Raw genomic sequence first — 21,485 nt, forward strand, 5'->3', positions numbered from 1 at the left:
CTTTTCGTGAGAAAGTCCTGGCTACAAGAACTCCAACACTATATCCTAATCTGATGAATGCAGTCTAGCATGAGACGCTGTTTTCCTTCTTGCTCTAGTGACGTATCATCAAACTGAAATTGCTTGCTCGGGCCTCGAGTCTCCGCTCCATGCTAGGCGAAGTTCAGCGACTCGGTCCACGAGGATGTGGGCCCTTCGTGCCCGTTAATTTCGGGTTTTGTTAATTTTTTTGAGTAGCTTTCGCCTATTTGTTAGTATTTTTTTTATTTTTTTGGTGGCCGAAGCCGTGTTTTTTTGGTTTTATCTAATTTTTTTAAGGTTGTCTTAAAAATACAGTGCTGCGTGCTGGGGCTTCTTCTGTTGGTAGAACTACGAATTATCCAGACTTAATGTGTTTGCCAGGATTTGCTGTTTTGGTCTTTGGTGCTTCCATCGATGAAACGTATTATTATCTTATTATCTCTCGCAGGGTCGAGCTTGGGTGACTCTCTAATTCTATAAATTCAATTCTTACATTTTGTGTCATTTTATATATTACCTTTACTTGTTGCATTTCTCTGAACAGAATGCGTTCAGCGACATATTTTTACCGTTTTTTTAAGGGTATTATTGTGAGCTGCTTGTATTCTCTTTTTATTTGAATTGCTTATGTATCCCCATGAGAGAAATTTATGTGTGATTATTTTGAGTATAATGCTTTTTATAGTTTTATTTTTCTACCTGCGAGTCATCTTATTGCTGCTGTTTTCTGGATGGTTGTTTTCACGTGCTGCGTGAATGTTAAACCTTGATTCATAACGACTCCTAGGAATTTGGTTTTTTTCCATTTGATGAGATTATTTTACACAAACAGCTGTTATTTTGGGATTTCTCTTTTTTTTTAAATATGATTACCTGTGTCTTCTTTGAATTTATAGCTATTTTCCATTGGATACACCATTCTTTAATGTTATCAATCAATAAGTAGATTGTTGAATTCTATGAATAAAGTTTCTGTGTCACTTTATAATCACTATATTGTCTGCACAAAGGCTGAGTAGTGTGGCTGGTATTCTTATAACATCTTCGGTGTATATTGTTAACAGTAGAGATGACAGGACTGCTTGCTCCCTATAGCACACCAGCCTCCGTAGTTATGTGCTCGGTCAGGACTTGTCCTATCCGAACCCTGTAGATTCGATTACTTAAGTACGAAGAGATCAGTCTTGTCATGGCCTAACTGTATCTGTAGCCTCTCATTTGGTATATTGGTTATTTATTACAGACGCTTACATTCAGGAAGGCTACTTCCTGAATGTAAGCTGTCATGATATCAAAACACCCCTATAAAATTTAAAGTTTGTAACTGATTTTAAGTAAATTTTTCTTAAATATTTTGTAATAAAAAACCTACTTTGTGACAAAATTTAAAATGTTTATTTAAATGTTTAAGGCATATTGCAATAATTTTTGCGAGTAATATTTTTATTAAAAAATTCTTTAAAATTTAAGGTTGTTTATAAATTTCAAAGTTGTTAACCGATTTTAACCAATATTTTTTTTAAATATTTTGTAATAAAAGGCCTACTTCGTGACATAATTTAAAATGTTTAATTAAATTTTCAAGGCGTACTGCAATAATTTTTGTTGACGATTTTTTATTAAAAAATTATTAAGATACCAGATTTAAAGTGTTACTCCTAGGAATAGCTTCGATCAAAATTTTATTAAAATTTATTGATTATTAACACAGTTGTGACAACTTTAAACTTAAAAATTAACTAAGATTTGAGTCAATAAAGACGAATCTATATCACCAGATTGTCATAAAAACATAACTTTAGCTTAAATCCTACTTTTCTCTACCAATCCACCATCATTTACATTTCCTAGTTATTAGGGAGTAATTTCTGCATATGTCTGCCAAATTCTGACAAGAAGTTTATCTACGTCTCTTGGACGAATTTGGTAAAATTTTGATTGATAACTTCCCAGAGAATAATGTCTAAAATTAAGAGATCTGTATATCTAGGTAGCCAATATATCAACGTACCACCACGGCTTATCTACAAAACTCTTATTCTTTTTAAGTGGTTATTTATAATGTAAGAAATGTATCTTCGTGAATGAACCACAGGAAATAGATTTAAATTGTAATTAATGTGATATCTGCGGTTTAAATAATCCGTTGCGGTTGATATTAATGTCATTGAAATTACTTTAAATACCTATAAATTTTGTACGCTTTATGAATTCTTCATTGAGTTTTTTTGTAAATTAAAATACCAGTTAAAATTTCAACTGTTTATTTAGGATGAAAAACTGGCAATCTCAGAGTTATTTTATTTGGAATAGTACTAAACATCAACTTCCACACCATAGTTTCTAAAACCTTTAAAGATGGTGATAGATAAGTTTAAATGTGTCTTAAAATTAACATATTTGAGTTTTCTTTATAAAATAAAATATACTTATATGTATTTATATTACATAAAATCCCCATGGAAAAATAATTATATAAATACCATATAATTAATTTTACTGAAAGAGAGAAAGAAAGATAAAGATGTACATAAATAATATACAGCATGTGCTAGTAAAAACTTTTCACCCACGTTTTCTTTATTGATGCAAAAATCAAAAACAGGCGAGAACCCGTCAATTTTTATTTTTAGCAGGATATATTTATTTTGTATACATCCGCAAAGCGCCAACTCTTTATTCTTAAAATTTTAAATAGAAAGGGGTCGTATAGTTATATCATTCAAAGAGTTATGCATTTGTATTTACCACAGTACCTATTACTTTTATTTTGGGTGGCGAATTTTCAAAAAACTAGATCTTAATAATATGCGAGAGCAGGTAAATTTAAGAAATAAATGGTTTAGTGCTTCATTTGTTTCTGTAAACTGTTAGCAAAAATTGTAACTAAATTAAAATTATTTTTCGTTTGTTTTTTACATCCCGATACTCATATATTGCATACTTATGACGGCTCGCTACTGAAAGATTTTCAATAAAGTTGTTCTATAGGATACAAAAGGGTAATCGAAAAGGCGGCAAGGAACAAATCATAATATGGTAGCTGTTTTGTTCTGCATTGCGATGGAACTTACCTTAGTACAAAAAATTATCAGATGTTTTGCATGTCCGGCGGATATCCGTTTAAAGAATATTATAATAAGGCAAATTGACCCTTACAAAATTTGTTTTCTTTACGAATTATATGAAGGAGATTCGGATCAGCGTTTCGAATTTTATGAGTTGATCACTAAAGGATTTATTGACAATATCCATAGAAACTTAACGTTTGAAAAAAAATTTTGTGTCACATTGTTGGACCATTATTTTTACCACAAATTTCGAATGATGAAATGTCTCCAAATTTATTGGAATATGACATTAATTCTACTAAGACCACTGTTATCGTATCGTTAAATAACACTTAATTTTTCAAAAAGATGGGGCTCCCGTTTATATCGCTGTAGTTGCAAGACAATTTCTAAACGAGATATTTCAATACTGCATCGGAAGGAAGAGAACTATTTAGTGGCCTACACATAGGCGTAGCTACAGATGGTGCCGTGTAACCCACATTAACTTTCGAGGAGCGCAAAAATTGGCATCGTTCATTTGTAGAATAAAATATTCTGTGACCATTTTAACTAATACTAAATAACCAAGATATTAAATTAAAAAGTAAAACTTTTGTTATAAATAAATAACAACATTATAAATAACGCAGAAACGGAAGAATGTAATGAAAAATATTTTTTTCTCGAAATTGTACAAGTTTTAAGACCTTATAGAACTAAAAGGAGGAATCCACCAAGGAGACTCGCTCAGCCCATTGTTATTCAATATGGTGATGAATCAAATAATTCACGAAGTAAGAACACAACACGGATACCACATGGGAGCGCATAAACTCACGATACTATGCTATGCCGATGATGCAGTACTAATTGCTGATAACGAAGATAACTTACAAAGGCAGCTCCACACATTTAATATAACAGCAAACAAACTTAATATGAGAATATCAGTAGAAAAAACTAAATGTATAGTGATCAGTAAAAAGCCGCGTAGATCCAAACTAGAAATAAACGGCAAAATTGTAGAACAAGTAATGAAATTCAATTACCTAGGAGTAGAGATCACTAGTGACAGGGATATAAGAACAGAGACCACAAGGCAAGCATCAAAAGCGACAAGAGTAAGTGGTTGCCCCCGAGAAACCATATGGAGAAACAAATATCTGACCATGGAAAGCAAAATGAAAGTATACAAGATAACAGTAAGACCAATCCTAACATATGCAGCGGAGACAAGGACCGATACAAGAAAGACGAAACAACAAATCAACAATATCGAAATGAAAGTATTAAGATCAATAGTGGGCATATCATTAAGAGACAGACAAACCAACAGAAGTATACGCGAACAATGCAAAATTCAAAATATTAACAGGTGGATAAAAACAAGAAAAAAAACTGGAACGAACATGTAAATCGAATGGGACCGGATAGTTAGCGAACATTTGTAAAAACAACAAGCCGTATAGCAGAAGACCCGTTGGAAGGCCGCCAAAAAGGTGGAAAGATAATGTACAGTCAACAACGACTGAAACAGAATAAGAGGCAGACAAACAGGAGTAATCCTAGTCGCGCGAAGAAGAAGAAGAAGAAGAAGAAATTGTACAACTTCTTAAAAAATATAACCTTAGCTTTAAGGCATACTTGAAATTGGGCAAAAAACTGCATTTATCATAGCAACTACATTCAAAATAATATTTTACATCCTCTTAAAAATGTAATTCTAAGGGATATTCAGAAGGAAGTAAATGGACAATTTCTTTTTGTAATTCACTCGCCATAAGCAGATTGCTATTGTTTTTAGATATATTCCTAAAGGTAGTACGTTTCTAGTTGGAAGGCTAGTAGCATTAAAATATTTACATTTAACCGATGGAGAAACCATTGTTGAAATAATAAATTCTACTTTGCATGATATGAATATTTCCTGTGATAATGTTTAAGCTGTATTCTTTGACGGGGCTTCAGCGATGCAGGTAACTTTATTAGTGTATAGAAAAGATGTAAAGAGAAAAATATTAAAATTTTGTATATTAATTGCTATGCTCATTGCCTTAATTTAGAATTGGTAGCCGCTTGCGCAAATCATATTGAATACCCAAAGATTTTCGATTTCTTTGGTGTAACACAAACGGTTTATTTATATATTTACCTCAATTTACTAAGGCATGCTATTTTTAAAGAGATTGTGAAGCTTATAAGTAATAACGTAAAGACTTTGAAATCTGAAACACGTCAGACTTGTCGTGCTGAGACAGTGAAGCAATTATAGAAGCCATTGAACATACAAGTGATGGCCTAACTAAAAAAAAACTCTAGCACAAGCTAGAGCTAAGGGCAAAGGGATACTACATTAAAATCTGCAGTTGGTTGTCAAAGTTAGCAAATTACTTTAATCACCAAACCTAGATATTTGTGTGAAACTATAGTTTCACAGAATAGAAAGTTTCAAATTTAGCGCTTACTTTGAAAGAATTAGGGGAATTACTATTTTTATTGGGAATAAGCCACAATTAAAACTTAAAATAATTTGATTGTAGACTCATTTGAGTTGTTCCCCTCCACGGAAATCTTTAGTAAACAAAATAGCTTTAGAACAATATTTATTCCAAAGTAAAAGACACTTCAAATTGAAATTCTTACTCCGTGAAAACGTGAAGTATCTACTAGATTAGATAACAATACTGAAAATCCTACAGTCAACAATAAAAAAAAATAACTAAAACTATTTGTATTTTATACGCTTTTAGACCGAACGATTTAGTAATAATTATTAATAAACAATAAGTTTGACCAAGAATAAAAAAAAAATTTATTCAGTTTTCAAAAAATCATATCGTTGAATAAAGATGAGCTAGGAAATCAAGATTTAAAATACACCTTAGAATATTTTGATTCGAATTTTTCAGAATTAAAAATTAAAGTAAGACTTTTAAGAACAAGAAAAAGTAAAAATTGTCCACATTCGAAAGCTCTCTACTGACTCGATTGAATGCCTGAGCATAATAGAAAATCGATATTTTCAGTCTTTAACCCACTATTGGTAAAATTTGCCACAATTCCTGTCACAATTTGGACGTGTGAGAGACGTTATTCTAAGCTGAGCATAATAAAATCTATACTTCGATCGACAATGCTGCAAGACTGTTTGGAATATCTAATGGTGCCTTTGGTTGAATAAAGACTTGCTCTAAATGTAAATAAAGGTAGCGTACCTCATGAATTTAAAGAAATCTTACAATTTCAGCGACAAATGGTATTGTAATTTGTTGTTATAATAAATTTTTAATGTCAATCTGAATTTTAAATGAATTTTTTATACAGGGTGGTCCTTAAGTAATAGTACAAAAAGAAACTAAGTCAAACTGCTTTAATAAAATGTTGATATTAAGAAAGCTACAGGATGTTAAAGTGCAAATTTAAAATTTTATTTTTCGCTATAACTTTCATGTTTGTAAACATTTATGTATAAAAATTTACAACTGGAAACTTTTAAATAGGAAAAACTATAATTTAATGCACACTTTAATGTAGCTTGTAGAGGGCGCCACATATGCCACATATGTGGCATAAATTTGCCCTTAACTTTTTTACTCTTTAAGTTAGCGCTATTTTTGTTAAAAAATAATAAAGGTATATTATTTTAACACAAAAAATGTATACCTGTTATTAACTTTAAAACTGAACAGTTTTTTTCAACTCAATCAGCTGCATAATTCTGATTTAAGGCAATTACTCCAGGCAACGAAGGAAAAATAGACAAAAACATTAATACTTCTGAATTATTTTGGTATAAAATATCTTTAACTAAAGTTAATAGTTAACGAAATATTAAATAAAATAAATATATCAGCAGGATAATTAATAATAAGATCTGACAAAATAACAGAATAATAGGATTTTACATCAAACATTTCACGTTTTATGTTAAATTAGAGTCATAATCAAAACATTTTGTTTACAAACCAAATTAAGAAATAGTTAAACTAAATAACATAACTTTTTGTCAAAGTAAGTGTTCGATATGTCCACCATTTTCTTTAATTCATTTGTCAATGTATTCCACAAAAGATCGTCTCATATTTAATAGCATCATTGGTTCTAAAGACACTGCTGCGGTATTTATTTCTTTCCATAGTTGATTGCAAATTTTTATGGGATTCTTATAGACACGTTGTTTTAATGCGCCCCATACACCAAAATCAAGCGGATAAAATTCTGGGCTACGTGGTGGCTATAATATATAATTTGTGAATATATTCTTTTGGATGCATATCCAAATCTTATGGTATATTACGGAACTACATCTTATTTGTCACAGGAGTTAAATAATGTATTAAACTGTGATGTATCTCGTTCATTGGTTACTTATATACACACGGAATAACCTATCAATGACATTACTTATTTATATGATTACGTTACAGCTTACGAGTAACTATAATTACATCTCGAACAAATGGACTATTATGATTTACTAACGAATTAATATTATACAGAACTGAATTGATTGTGTGTTTACTATATTTATAACAATATCGGTTATTAGGCCAACGATGACGTTTTTGTAAAAATGCTGAACCTTTAAGGATAGATTTGTAGCAAAAGTATTATGAAACATATGTGAAGACACATAATGTGTTATTCAATACCTGCGCCCTAGTTTTTAGAGAACCCCAGAGAACACGAATATGCTGCAAAAATTCTCATTGCCCTAATTCCAGAAATAAATTGTTTCTTCTGCATGTAAAAATAATGACAGTCTGCTATAAACTTATGTCCGCAAATGCTTCGTTTTCCCAGATATGGGGTGTTTAAATTTTTCTTACAAACTGACCATTTATTTATTGCTTTGAAAGAGGTTGAGGATATGCAAATGAAATTTAGTGAGTTTTAGGAGGTTATTCTTGTGCATTTTTTATGAAACTAAGAATTTTATATTCATTATTGGCGCTTATACGGGTAATTGTTTTAATTTTTTTACAAATTACAAATTATTTATTCTTCGTTTATCATTTTTATGGTTTAACAACCCTGCGTGGGTCCTAACCTCAAGAATTTCTCTCCAGTCCACCTATCCATCGCTTTCCTCCGCCAGGTACGTATTCCCATATGTCTTATGTCTTTATCTATGTTATCAAGGAACCTTGTTCTTCGTTCTCTGACTATTGGGTCTGTCAAGGAGCGTTTTTTTTAGCAGGGTCATTTTGTTCCATCCGTATTACATGCCCTATCCACCTCAGACGTCCTATCCTAATATGTTTTACGATATCTGGTTCTTGGTATATTCTATAAAGTTCGAAGTTGTATCGTCTTCTTCACACTTCATCGTCATTCACTGCTGCATAGATTCGCCTTAGTAGTTTTCTTTCAAAATATCCCAAAATGTTTTTATTACATTTTGTTAGAGTCCAGGTCTCTGAACCATATGTTAGGACTGGGCGTATTATTGTTTTGTAGAATTTTATCTTTGTATTTCTCGAGATAATTGTGAATTTAAGAAGCATATTGAGCCGAAAATAGCATCTGTTAGTCGTACAAATTCTCTTAGCTCTCTCAAGTATACAAATTCGTTCACAGCTTCGATGACGTCGTTTTTTATAACAAGTGGTACTCCTTTCGTACAGCGTTTCCAGTTCTACCAACAATATTGATACCATCAGCATAGGCGAGAATTTACACTGATTTATTATATATTGAACCAATGGTTGTGATTTGTGACATACGTATTATTTTTTCCAGAGCCAGATTAAACAGTATACAGGAGAAGCGTCTCCCTAGCGCAGCCCATTATTTGTTGTAAAAGGTTCAGACAGTTCCCCCTGAATTCGTACTCTATATTCAACTTTTCCAAAAGTTAGTTTTGTTAAATTTACCAACTGGTTTGGTACTATTAGCTCTTTCATTGCTTTAAACATTCTCTTCTATTTACAGAGTCATAGGCTGCTTTGTAGCCCAGTCTGGTATTTTCCTACTATCCATTCTGCATATGGTGACATACGGTGACATGAGTACTATGGAAAATATTTTATACACTGCATTTAGAAGCGTAATTTCTCTGTGATTAGAGCATTTAAAGATATCTCCCTTGTTATGTATGCTGCAAAGTATTGCAATATTCTAATCATTGGGAAGGGGTTTCTGTGCCAATATTTCCTTTATATGCTGCAGTAATGCCATTATTGTATCGTGACCACTTTCCTTATATAGTTATTCTGGGAGATTATCTTTTCCGGGTGATTTGTTTCTGGCTATTTTTTTAAATGGAACTTTAACTACAAAAATAGTTGGTGGTTCCTCTTCCCTCTGGTCTATTCTGCTTACCTCATCTCTTTTGTCTTCCAGATTTTCTTCTTCTTTTTTGTTATAGTAAGTGCCTGGTTAAAATATTCTACCTATCTATTCAATACATCTTTCCTTGTTGTTAATAGGTCGCCATTCTGACTTCTGCACTGTCTTGTTATTGCTGTTGCGTAACAACAATACTTAATATTTTTAGTCTATTTTTGTATCATATTATTTAGTTTATTTTTGTATCATACTGTATATTAGTTTAGATATATAAAATTTCTTTATACTAACTAATAATCTGTAAAGCGCCGTTATCTTGCATTTAAATATCTTTCTACACAAGTTTCTAAAACCGTCATAGAATCGTAACAATGAAAGGATTAGTATTTTCCAAATTACCCTCTGACGCATTCCAAAATTCCGCAAGTTGAGACAAATACCCTTATCAGGTAGTTTTTATCAATGATTTGAAAGTTAAAGGTATTTGAAAAATAAACATATCTTTTAATACGTCGAGGGGTCAGGGGGGAGATTTCGGAATGTTTGTGATTGAGGGGAGAGAGTGGACATCAGTATCAGTTCAAATTCCAGCACTGAAGGAGCGTCAGGCTCTACTCGCCCCAGCGGCATATTAGTGTTTTAAACCAGTCGGTATATTAATAAGTTCGTGTCAATATTGTATCACCGACAAGTGTGTATCATATGCAAGTTATCGGCGTTTAAAATACATTGTATTTGTTTAAATATATTTGTTCAAACGTTCTTTTCGAATCTTCATTTTTCCCAGTTTTCTGGGTGGTCCTTCAAAGAAATATATATATATATATATATATATATATATATATATATATATATATATATAAAGTGAACCTATTTCCCTAAGGAAAAACCTTGTTCCCCAAGGGAAAAAACCAGCGACCTATTACTGGTGCGTCAAACAAAGCCATCAGGACAAAGGTGTAAGGACAAACACCTACATCTTCGCTCAATTGCCTTGAATTTTTTTCTGTTGATGTTAACTCTCTTATAGAATTCTCTGAATTCTTTCTCTCTGTTGTATTTTTTTATATATTTAAGTTCTTTATTTAGGTGGTTTTGTTGTTTTCTTTTGTGTATCCTCTTTTTTTCTTCTCTTTGTCTGGTAATTCTCCACAGTTGTTCTAGTTCGTCGTGTAAGCATATTTCTGTTGGCTTATTTTTTTTCTTTTGTTGCATTCTTGCATTCAACGTCTAACCAATGATTTTTACAGGCACAAATTTCTGTTCCTATTTCATCTTTTGCTGCTGCTTCAATGTCTTCCTTTATTTTAATCCAGTAGGACTTTATATCTGTCTGACCTTCTTCATTTACATTTTGATTCCTTAGCCTGTTGATAATGTTTTACGAGTACCGTTCTGCAATTGTCGCATCTCTCAGCTCAATCTAACTCGTTGTTCTTATTCTTCGTTTAATTGGTCACAAAAATCTTTCTTCTTTTTTTTTATACGACACGCCGTTTTTATGCAAAAAAGACAACATCTTAACGCGAATTTTTCATTTTCTTAACATATTCTCAAGTACTACCTAATATAACAACAAATAACACCATAAAAGATGTTTAAAATGATCTCCCTGACATGTGACACAAGATTCAGTTCAGCATTATTAGTTGTCGTATTCGTACAAATAATTCTGGTGGTTTTCTTATGTACTTATGTAAAAGTGGTTTTAGTTAAATTGGCTAAAACTTTGCAAAGAGAGAGCTTTGATGATGCTGATTAAAAGTGCTTGGTGTCCGAATACTTAAAAATCAACTCTGTATGAGTTATAGAGCTTTGAAGTTTTGGTTTTTAGTCCATTTTTCAAAATCATGAATTTGGAAACGTTCCATCTCACATATTTAATATATGGCATTTGAATCTGAATAATCACGAAAATGGGATCTGAATGACTTTTTTCACAGGGAAATATTAAGAAAATAAATATCATTCCGATACCATATTGGTGTTTATTGTGATTCAGATGCCCTATATTAAATGTGTGGGATGGCATGCTTCCAAATTTATGATTTTGAAAGATGGACTAAAAATAGCACTATTCAATTTAACCGAAACCACTTTTACATAAGCAAATAAGAAATACACCAGTAATTTTGCACGAATACGACAATCAATGAGGATAAGAGTTGAATATTGCCACGCTTCAGAGGGTCATTTTGAGCATTTTTTCTAGCTTTGCGCTTAATTTTATTAGTGGTACTTTCTGTTATTGTTCTGATTTAATGTTATTTTATTAGATAGCTTTTAAGAATGTATTAAAAAAATGAAAAATAGGCTTTTAAATATTTTATTTGCATGCAAAAAAAACGGCACCTCATATAAAAAAAGAAGAAATATCTCAGTGGCGTACCATTTTTTCATTAACTAAATTGAGACCAATACCCGTGTTCGTGCCAATGATAAGTAAAAATTGTGAATTATAAGTATGTCAAAAAGCGAGCAATAATTACCTTTTGCACCCTACCAAATTTTATTTGCATCTCAACCAATTTCAGAGCAATACATAAATCATCAGTTTGTAGAAAAGATTTCAACACCCCGTATTTCGGAAAAGAAGCATTTGCTGATACACGTTTATATAACCAACTATCATTATGTTTTCATGTAGGATCACTCGCTGAAATTTGTTACTAAACGTATTTACTTACACCCTGTAAATTATACAAATATGTATAATTCAAGTCGACTAAAAGTCTACAATTTGACGCTTTGCAAAGCTTTAGCCAATTCAACTGAAACGACTGTTACATAAGAAGTGTCGGAGTGCTTTTTATTTTTTTTTACTTATAGAAACTTTAGCATTTTTTTTTAATTAAAGCAAATTAAAAAAATATTATTAATTATCTAATTAGTTAAAAAAAATAAGGCTATAGATAAAAATATAATGAGACACTTTTCCAAGGTGTGTTTATGTAAGATCTGTAATTTAACATAAACAGAACTCCAAATAAACGAAATTTCTTTTAGGGCAAAAAACATCGACATTTGTTTTTATTTCCCAATTTGTTATTTTCAAAATAATTAGTTAAACAAATCTTTAAAATAGATGCTGGAATTATGAGATCTTATCAGAAATAAATCGATCGTTGATATATTGTTGTTTTATTTATAAAATAAAAATCACCAAATAAAGAAAGACTTACATCCAATTAAACCTCCACTTGTAAGAAGAAAACAAACAACTAAGCACAATCGAAATGCACAACCGCGTCGATCGCGATCACTAGAACTATGTAAAGCACAACGGTTTCCTCGAGATCGCGTGTCCGTCGAAGACTTAATTTTCTTACAACAGCTTCCTCTCCAGTGGTGGGGTTTTCACTTTCGTTTTAACAGATTACGGTTCAGCCGATGCTGGTTTCTGGTGTCGAATAACGACTTCTTACGTGCCGATACGATTGGAATCTAAACTAGTGTAATAAAAAGTAACAGTACCTAACCCCTGACCTAAACTTCATATTTAAACGGGTTTATATAGGTCAGACTTAATATATTTAGAAATAATGAAATAAATAACTACGATTATATTAGCTTAGTTCTATATATTTCTATATTTTATTCAAGTATTAACATATCACTTAAAAACTATGTTAACATTAAACATGAAACGTCCTCTTAGACAAGACTAAATTGCAAATAAATCCTGCAGTATGTAGCGTTTTGTTACACTAATACTCATACTCCAGTCGTCAGAGACGAAAATGCCACTGAACCTCTAAAAATCATACGAACAAGCTGAATTTTGCTGAGCGTATTAATTTTGGGACCCAAAAAAAATGCAAAAAAGTTCACGCAGGGTGGTAAAATGCAAAAAAAAATCGATTTACCAAAAATCTGTACACCGTAGAAAAAAATGTTTTAATTAAAAATTGTAGCTGAGATAATTTTAAACAGAAATATTTTTTGGCATTTTTTGCGTAGAATGAACCGTTCTCTTAAATAACACGCTAGAAGCCACCATCGATTTTGCATGTCAGTTACGCGTGAGAAATCAATGTTCAATAAAATTTGAATCAGCTCGACGGTAAAAATTCGATATCTTTTGAATTAACTGAGCTATCGACAAAAATCAAGATGCGTTTCAAAGGTAAAGAGTTCGGTTTTTGTATGCAGTTTTTGTATTTTGCCGCAAATGGGTGTGTCAGAACAACAATGGTCCAAGTCCAGTATTTTTTTATGTTTTTGCCTATTTATTATCTCTTAAAGCCATTGTGTTCAATGCAACAAACAGCCAAGTCCTGTCTCCATGGGTTATACCGTAGACAGCATAAGATTACTGTTGTTAAAAGAATTTGTTATGATTCAGCGCAACAGTGAGTCAAGTCCATCTGCGTCTATGAATGCATTAGTTCAAACGTAATAATATTGTGTTCGATGTAAGCCGTTGTAAATGTTTCAGTTTAAAATCTGTTACAATCGTGTTTGGTTGTGAAATTTTATTAGTTAATGTGATATGGATTTAAATGAACAAACCGAACCTGAAAACAAGCAGGCTACCCAAAAGAGGTTAAGAAATCCAGAAAAATGGCAGCGTAATTCACGGAAGGCTTTGTGAAACAGGGGCATGACATACAAAACCAGCAGGGGAAAAGTAGTTAAAGGTAAAGTTTTCCTATCTGACTTTGACTCTCGCTGTCGGCGAAAATGTATAGAAAAAGTTGATATAAACAAACGGGGTTCATTGTTTAACTCGTTTTGGCATTTAGGAGATTATAGCCAGCAAAACACCTACTTGCGTGGCTGTATAAAAATTGCAAAAACTGTGAGATCCCGTATACGAAATGGGAACGGTGATCCTAAAAATCATTCATATAAATACTTCCTGGATACAGGTGATGAGAGTATTCAAATATGTAAAAAACTTATTCTTAAAACCTACTGTATCAGCTGGGGAAGAGTTGAAAGATGTCTTGTTAAGGAAGAATTCCACAGCGTTATTGAGGCAAGGGCAAGAGCCCCGGCTAAAAATAAAATAAACGATGCTGATGTATGAGCCCACATGCATTCCACATATTATCCAGCATTCTCGAGTCATTATTCTCGTACACACAACCTCAACCGTAAATATTTGAACACTGAACTGACAATCAAGAAGATGTACGACTTATACGTAGAAAAGTGTGCATTAGAAAACAAGTCACCTATTAAACAAAAGTATTACTACCACGTTTTTAATACCAAATTCAATTTACACTTTAAACCTCCGAGCAAAGACACTTGCAGTAAGTGTGATTCTTGGCAATGAAACTAAAGGTGGAGAGTGATTAAACTAAGAAAGTTGACATTGAAATTGCCATAAATATACCAATATACGGTCATATAATAAGAGGACCTAAATATCGCTTACTCCGGTTAATCATTCAGGACAAAATCAAAGGAAAACGTTGGGTCGGAAGAAGACAACTGTCCTGGCTGCGTAACATTAGACAATATACAGGTCGAACGGTCGAGGAACTGTTTTATCTAGCTGCCGACCGAGAATCATTTCATCAGCTTGTCAATATGACGATAGCCAACGCTTGAATACAAGCACGGCACACAAAGAAGAAGAAAGCTGAAACAATGAGAAGTTATCTACAGAAGGAAGTCAATAAAAATTCAACGTTGCGGTACCTACTCGTTGACATTCGATCTTCACAAAGCTCTGCCTTTTCCTAAGTTAACCACTTCAATAGCTTACTATAAACGCAATATGTATGCTTATAACTGCGGTGTCCATCCTATAAATGCTGGCCCACCTGTAATGTATGTTTGGGATGAAACAGAGGGTTAAAGAGGGTCCCAAGACATAGCATCAGTTCTCGAAATGCATCTAAAAAAATATGCACTGACTCACCAAAAAATTGTTATATACAGTGATAGTTGTGGAGGGCAGAACCGTAACATAAATGTTTCGTTGGTGCGTCTATGGCTTTGCCATGATGATGAAATGACTGTGTAAGAAATATATCTACGTTTTATGATTTCAGGTCATTCTTATCTTCAGAATGACGTAGACTTTGGGATAGTAGAAAGGTTCAGCAAAAATAAACTCATATACGGACCAGAAGATTGGATCAATATTATAGAAGGTGCCAAAAAGAAAAGAGATCCCTATAAAGTGGTACATTTAAAACATGAGAATTTCATTTCTACAAAAAATCTTAAAGCAAACATTACAAATAGAAAAAATTCCATTAATTGGCTTAAAATTCAGAAAATTAAATTTAAAAGGGGATATCCATTTTCAATCTTTGTAAGTGAATCAGTTAGTAATCTCGGGGAATATAGAGAAGTTTCGCTAACCAAGAAAACAACTGGCAGGAATTTATAATCTCTGACCACAGTTAATCGTAGACCATTACACAACCAACGGCGTCCTGTTACACTAGCCAAAAATATTAACATGAAATCGTTACTCCCTTTTATTCCGCCAATATATCACCCATATTATAAGAATCTACCACTATTAGCTTTAACTAATACCAGATCATTACACCAGAAAGAATTACTGGAGTTCAATGAAGAATCTGGAGACGAATACCAATATGAAGATTAGAAGTGTGTTTTATCGTGTTTTTGGAACATTTTGTTATTTTTTGATCATGTAAGCATTTTTTACGTTTTGTTTAATTTGTGTAATTTAAACGACTTAATCAGGTGTTGTTTACACTTTAATTTTTCTTACTTAAAGGTTACACTGAAAACTGTGACATCTAATTCAGTGCAACAGTGGGTCAAGTCCAACTTTTTTTTTCAAACAAGAGTAGAAGTCTGTCGTTGACCACACGTCTAAGAGTATTGAAGTGCTACGTCTGGTCCACTTTGTTCTATGGATGTGAAACCTGGACAACAAAAATAAAAAATCTCAACAAATTAGAAGCCTTTGAGTTATGGTGTTACCGTCGCATAGTTGTTTCTAAGAGAACGGTTCATTCTAAGCAAAAAATTTATACAAACAGTTTTGTTTAAAATTATCTCAGCTACATTTTTTATTTAAAACATTTTTTTATGGTGTACAGATTTTTGATAAATCGATTTTTTTACGTTTTTACCCCTACTGCGATGGGGGTTTTAGGGGGAAGTCCGAGAGTAAAAGTGGTACTTTTTAAAACAAAATTCCATCTTTTTTGAGGTCTCAAAATTAATATTTACTGCAAAATACAGCTTGTTCATATGAAATTTAGGGGTCAACTCTCTGACGACTGGACTATCAAAATACAAATGCATTCCGTGAAAATTTGTTCCTTATTGTCCCATTTTGGTTGTACTCTATTTTCATAGAAGAAATACTTACTTATTTTTACAAAAATGATTTGTTTCAAAGAACACGACAAATAAATGTATAAAATAAAATGGTACAAAATATAAAAATCATTCTTCTTCTTAGTGCGCCGCCCCCTTTTGAAGCTTGGCGATTCAAATCTTGGCAAACAAGTCAGTTGCAGCTTTGTCAACTGCTGCACGACAGATTTTTGTCGATGAGCGGTCAAACCGTCTCCTCGGTTCTCTCAGCCATGAGTTCAGGCGTCTTTCTACTGAGTTTTTTCCTGTGCTTTACCTTCAAATATTATTCATATTTTTAATCTCCCAACACATGACCCAAGTACCTAATGTATTTTCCTCTCTTTGATCATGCGTCGGAGTTCTTTTTGTTAACTTATGTGCCAAAGTAACTCGTCGATGGTAACTTTTTGTATTCATGAAATTTTAACCATCCGCCTGTATATATACGAATCAAAGGCATCTATACGTTTTTTGTTTCAACTTTCTTAGCCATGGAGCAAGACAGAGAAAACGCTATATCTGATCATTCAGACTGTGAGCTCCAGACTAAGGTCTGATCTTGTAATAATGTTTTCATGTTCATTAATGTTTTTCTAAATTCTTCGATTCTTGATATATTGTCTTTTTTGGGTTACAAGCTGTTGATATTTGCTCCATGATATTTTATAAAGGTAACCTATTTTATTATTTGTCCCTTAACATACAAATTTACGTATATTGGTGTGTTTGAAAATACTAGAACTTTAGGTTTGGAAAGATTTGGATTTAAACGTCTACCTGTAGCAAATACTTAATATTTGTTCTCAGTTTTTCCTTTTAACTTGCAGAAATCTTTTTAGTCAAAAATGTATTGTGATCGCTATGAATGTTAGCACCAGTGTATGTTTTTGTAGATTTTATGAGCTTCTTAAGGTTCTGGTCGAGAAAAATGATCTATAATGAAAAGTGGTCTATATCCCCTGATATTTTTGATAAAAAGACTGTATGCGACTATCTTGTCTGCTTCAGCACCACGATTAATTTGGCATTAAAATCAGCCATGATTATTCTCCGATTTCTTCCATTGGTATTTTTTTTCTGATTTTTTGCTTTGACTTCTTACTTGGAATAAAAGAATTAAATAATATTTAGGTTTCTATGAATTGTTTGTAATTTGAGCTACTTTCTCATTTAGGGGGATGAAGTCTGTGACTTCACTGTATTTATTGTATTCTCGTTTCACTTCCTTGAAGTTTAAAGGTAGTTGACGAAAAAATTCTTCCTACCCTCTCCCCACTTATGATTTGCCCCGATCTGAGGTCCATTATCTTGGTTTCGTCTACACTTAGATTTTTTAAAAATGGGGTCGTTTTCTCGTTGTCGTCCCCATCGTAGTACGACAACCATTCAAACTGCTCCAGTCATGCATGTAGTAGTCCAGGTTCAAGCCGATCTAGGATCATTTGCTCTATCCTTAAGCTGGTACTGTTGATTGCTGCTGTCTTTTATCAGGAAGAGATAAGAAATAAGTAACTTAATTTTGGAGGGATAAAAGGATCGGATGGGATGGGATGCGACGAAGGAACTGTACACTAATGCTAACTCAAAGGTAAAGTTTGGAAATAATCTGTCAAGTGGATTCCAAATGAATAAAGTCCTTAAGCAGGGCTGCTGTCTCTCCCCTACATTATTTAAAATTTATCTAGAACAAGCTTTAAAACTGTGGAAGCGCAAATGTAGTAATATGGGAATGTCGATTAACAACAATAGCATATACACTTTGTCATTTGCAGATGATCAATTAGTGATAGCACAATATTATAAAGATATGAGTATATGACTCGAAAATGACTCGAGCAGTATAAAAAATGGGGACTTGAAATCAATATCCAAAAAACCAAGGATATGTGTATCGGCGGGAAACAACAGGACCTCATATTTGAAGATGGAGAAGTTATCAAACATTGCAACACATATAAATATTTAGGTATGATCATCACAAAAGTAGACGACACAATTAAGGAGAAAAAGAACGAAGCAAGAAAAGCAATTTCCCGTCTCAATAGTATCCTTTGGGATTAATCAATCTCTAATAATAACAAGCACAAGACATATAACACAATCATTAAAAGTATAATTGCCTACAGTAGTGAAGTATGGCAAATAAAGGAAAGATACAAGAGAAAACTTGAGGCAACGGAAATGGATTTCTGGAGATGTTCAGTTGGAAAATCTAGACAACTAGAAAGAGTAACGAACAACAGAATAAGAGAAATTATAATAAAAGTGAAACATACAATAGTAGACGATATTGGTACCCAACAACTCAGATGGTACGGTCATGTACGGAGAATGTCTGAAGAACGTCTCCCAAAACAAGTCTTAATGTGGACCCCTCATGGTAGAAAAAAAAAAAAGAGGAAGACCCCGCCTGAGTTGGGGTCTTAGATATATATATATATATATATATATATATATATATATATATATATATATATATATATATAAAAAAGAATGGGGCACGGTTAAATAAGTAATTTTATTCCATTTAGTCCATTTTATATCCACGAGTTAAAATAACATATTATCAAGAATGACAGTGCGCTCATACCGTGTCAAGGCACTAATCGCTCAGAGTTTGCCAGCTCCTTGGCGCATCTGTTTCATTTGTGCCATGCATCCCTCGGTGGTGTTAAATCTTGGGTCGCAGTACAAATCTTACCATATGATGAGTCCTATAAACCTAAAGGACGTTTCATTGTCTGAATATGTCTTGCGTAAAGTAGTGGAGAACTTAGACTCATATTCTCAGACCGATCCAGTGTCTTGCTCATAGAGGGAGAAAAGCATACGACGAAACATTTTTGTTGCTTTAAAATTGGTATAGTTACGGTAGTAACACTACTGTGACAATATGGTAAAATGACGTTTTTGGCAATAAATATTTAATAAACGTTTCTATTTTTTGTAAAAGATCATCGTGACAGTTTAAATACAGAAATTGCATTTAATATTTTAATTATCTGCTAAACGCTCTAAAATATTATAATAAAAGAGTAGACCTTAGTTTGGTAATAAATCTTAATACACATATTACATTAAACAAACGTTAATCAATATAACCATTTATAATTACTTTTCAATTAAGCAACACTTACTTCGCCTTAAAAATAATTATAATAGTAAAGATAGATATGTTATTAAAACAATTATTCAGTGAATGTAGATATTTATAGTCCCACTTGATATACTTCGAAAGTGCATATTTGCAAGTCATCAGAAAGTTCGATGACGTTACAGCATGCTGAAAAATACTGAAAATATGTCTATTTCTATATACAATACCATACAATAATACAGTATTAAACAAGTACAATAAATTATCATCTTAAAGTAATTTATTATAAACATTCTCAAGGAATTTCCTTATCAGAAGATGAAGATTATTGTTTGAAAAAAAGTGAAATATTATAAATGTAAAGCTAGAAGCCGATATTATTTGGATACATTAATCAAACTGTTGTTATTTTTCCAAAAATTTAATTTTTCTGATTTTTCCATCGCAATTTTTACGGTACTGTTTTGTGCACTATTTTAGAGCAACGATTTAAGTCTGTAGCAACAAAAACACATTTCACAATTAAAATCAAAAAAGCACAACAAAGACAAGAAGTATTGAAAATTAAGAAGGAAAAGTTGAAGCTGAAGTACAATACAAGTCAATATTAGAGGAATATTTACACCATACACCAATACACCATAGACGAAGTAATTGAAATCGTGAAAGATAGCCACAGTAAAATAGGACCAGCTCAGAATAAAATAAACGCAGAGTAATTCAGATATGGAGAAACAACATTGATAGCAAATGTTCAGACTCATTAAAAACACATGGATAGAAGAAAAATTGTTCACTTAGTGGCAGAATGTGAAAATAATAGTTATAAACAAAGAACGAAGATCAGAGAGAGTGTAACGATTAGAGAGGTATAATGCTTCTAAATATAACGGCGTATAACGTGCTATCAGCTATTATACAAAAATGAGTCGGAGAAACGTCGAGTCAAATAATAACGAAATATCTGTACGTATTTGTTAAAGGAAAGTCAACAATCGATGCGATATTACTAAAACAAGTACCTACTGGAAAAAACATACGATTACAAAATTAATGTGGAGTTGTTTGTAGACTTAAAATACTATTTATTATAGGACTTGAATACAAAGAAGATTAATAAAAGGGACACTAATGTCAAGAATCGGACAAACAGCGATCTAAGCTGATCTAGTTATAGGAGCAAAAAAAAAGTGAAAAAGTAGGCATTATTGTAAAATGGCGTGAAGCTTCATACTATGTTTTCTGTTTTTTTAAATTTAAATATTATTTTTAAAATTGAATAAAACATTTTTTATTATTATATGATACTATTATGTTCAATTTATTTATGAGAGTTAAGTAAATATCATAAAATTCACGATAGCATCCCTAGTATATCCAGACAATTTCAAAATTAACTTTGATCAGATAAAAGGCATATATCGAGCACAGTTTAATTAAATCTTGCCCAAGTACTTTCGATCCCTAGATCATCTTCAGGGGCATTTCGTAAATTGTGGCCTATCCGGCAAGAACAAGATGTCATAAACATATAAATGTAAATATATAAACATATAAATGTAAATAAACATATAAACATTATATGTTTATGACATCTTGTTCTTGCCGGATAGGCCACAATTGACGAAATGCCCCTGAAGATGATCTAGGGATCGAAAGTACTTGGGCAAGATTTAATTAAACTGTGCTCGATATATGCCTTTTATCTGATCAAAGTT

The 21,485-nt window shown here is 32.3% G+C and overlaps 2 protein-coding genes across 2 annotated transcripts in view; one reads left to right on the forward strand and one right to left on the reverse strand.

The window, feature by feature from the left end:
• b6 (pentraxin-related protein b6) overlaps window positions 1-12,774 on the reverse strand; it is a 135,877-nt gene extending 123,103 nt beyond the window's left edge. The window contains exon 1 of the mRNA XM_072534869.1: window positions 12,548-12,774. The gene's annotated coding sequence lies outside the window, so the exon portion shown is untranslated. The remainder of the gene's footprint in view (window positions 1-12,547) is intronic.
• Window positions 1-21,485, forward strand: part of LOC140443550 (coiled-coil domain-containing protein AGAP005037) — a 1,206,743-nt gene that overhangs the window by 681,084 nt on the left and 504,174 nt on the right. The gene's annotated exons all lie outside the window — the stretch shown is intronic.

This window comes from Diabrotica undecimpunctata, chromosome 6, assembly GCF_040954645.1.
Source record: "Diabrotica undecimpunctata isolate CICGRU chromosome 6, icDiaUnde3, whole genome shotgun sequence".
NCBI classification, from domain to species: Eukaryota; Metazoa; Arthropoda; class Insecta; order Coleoptera; family Chrysomelidae; genus Diabrotica; species Diabrotica undecimpunctata.